The sequence below is a fragment of the Elephantulus edwardii genome, unplaced genomic scaffold (assembly GCF_000299155.1).
Source record: "Elephantulus edwardii isolate Elephantulus edwardi_28Jun2011 unplaced genomic scaffold, EleEdw1.0 scaffold00146, whole genome shotgun sequence".
NCBI classification, from domain to species: Eukaryota; Metazoa; Chordata; class Mammalia; order Macroscelidea; family Macroscelididae; genus Elephantulus; species Elephantulus edwardii.
Window position 1 is genome coordinate 3,587,527 of NW_006399896.1, and position 2,189 is coordinate 3,589,715.

At 45.0% G+C, this 2,189-nt stretch overlaps 1 pseudogene; it reads left to right on the plus strand.

The window, feature by feature from the left end:
• The first annotated feature begins 587 nt into the window (after positions 1 to 587).
• On the plus strand, positions 588 to 1,209 carry LOC102875030 (annotated as a pseudogene).
• The last annotated feature ends 980 nt before the right edge of the window (positions 1,210 to 2,189 follow it).

A 2,189-nucleotide genomic window follows, 5' to 3' on the forward strand; every position in this document is an offset into this window, starting at 1 on the left:
AAGAGGTTATGGCGCTAGAGAAATTATTGCCAATGTCAAATGGATCTTTGCAAAAAGGAAAGAATGCCAGAAGAATGTCTATGTTTCACTGACTATGCAAAGACATTTGACTTTGTGAATCACAACAAATTGTGGCTAATCTTGAGGGGAAAGGGAATCCCAGAACGCTTGATTGTGCTTATCAAAAAACTTTATTTAGACCAGGAAGCAGTCCTCAGAACAGACAAGGAAACACTTCGTGGTCCAAAATGAGGAAAGGAGTACATCAGGGATTCATCCTGTTTCCATACTTTTTCAATCTATATGCAGAACAGATCATTCAAGTGGATGGACTTTATGAGGAAGAATGTGGCATCAGGATTGGAGGAAGACTCATCAACAACTTGCCATATGCATATTGACACAACTTTGCTTGCTGAAACTGAGGAGGACCTAAAGCCCAGTATGTCTTCAAAGACTGTCTTCGCAGAGTTGCCGTGGTCTCCTGCTTCAACAGTGCTTGAACGGAACCCAGCGCTCGCCAACGTCTTCCCCGCAGGTCATTTCCAGCCAGTCTTCTGCCACTTCCTCACATCACCACCCCTGGGATGCACCAAGGCCCTCGCCTTTGCTCCAGTGCCACGCAACCACCACCTCTCCGCCACCACAGCCATGACCCTGTCTCCTTTGCAGGTGCCCAGAATTACAACCAGGACTTGGAGGCCGCCATCGACCTCCAGATCAACCCGCAGCTCTATGCAGCTCTATGCCTCCTATGTTGACCGGTTCATGTCTTACTACTTCGACCATGATGATATGGCTTTGAAGAATTTTGCCAAACATTTTCTGTACCAATTCTATGAGGAGACTGAACATGTTGAGAAACTGATGAAACTGCAGAACCAGCAAAGCTTCCACATCTTCCTTCAGGATATGAAGAGACCAGACAAGAATGACTGGGAGAGCGGACTGAATGTAACGGTGTGTGCACTACACTTGAAGAAAAGTGTGAATCAGTCCCTACTGGAACTGCACAAACTGGCCTCTGACAAAAACGACTCTCATTTGTGTGACTTCATTGAGACACATTACCTGGATGAGCAGGTGAAATCCATCAAACAACTGGATGACTAAGTAACCAACTTGTGCCAGACAGATGCCCCAGATTTGAGCCTGGCAGAGTACCTCTTTGTCAGGCACACCCTGGGAGACAGTGATGGTGAGAGCTGAGTGAAGCTTTAGTCCGGCTTTCCCCACAGCCACAGAGGTGACTCTGTGGTCATGACCATGCCACCTGCACATCTTGTTTATTTTTCCTTTTCTAGAAATTGTACCAAAATACCCACTTAAGTTCTTTCATTTGTACCATTCCTTCAGATAAAGTAATTTAGTACCCAGCCATGTTGGAGATCTTGGTGGGCCAGAAGTCTGCCTATACCTTCTTGGATAAATTCTTTAATCACCGTAGTGTCTACTTCAGTCACATTTAATAAAATGAAACTTACAAGGAAAAAAAAAGAATGTTAGTCCTCAAAGTGGATTGAACCTCAACATCAAAAGACAAAAATTCTCACCACTGGGCCAGATGGCAGCACCATGATAGATGGAGAAAAGATTGAGGTTGTTAACAGTTACAGCTTGCTCAGCTCCTCAATCAACACTTGTGGCACCAGCAGTCAGGAAATCAAAAGATGAATTGCACTGGGAAAACCTGTGGTCAGGGACCTCTCCAGAGTACTGAGAAGCAACAATATTAGTCTAGAGACTCAGGTGAGCCTGACCCAGGCCAGGGTCTTCACAATTACTTACTATACTTCAGAGAACCGGACAATGATTAAGGATTTTAGAAGAGGACTTGATGCCTTTGAGTTGTGTGCTGGAGAATATGAAATATACCATGGACCATTAGGAGAACAAACAAGTTTGACTTAGAGAGGGTAAAATCTAGTTTTCCTTGGAGGCTAGGATTTTGAAGCTTCATCTCAAATACTTTGGGCACATGACCAGGAGGGACCAGTCCTTGGAGAAGGGCATCATTCTTGGAAGTGTGGAGGGACAGCACAGGACAGGAAGACTCCAGATGAGACGGACTGACATGGTAACTGGGGAAATGGGGATAGGTGTGTCAGAGTCATTGAAACTGGCTCATGATAGGACAGGCTTCAGAGCTAGTGTACATAGGGTCACTATGACTTCCAGGTTTTTTGATG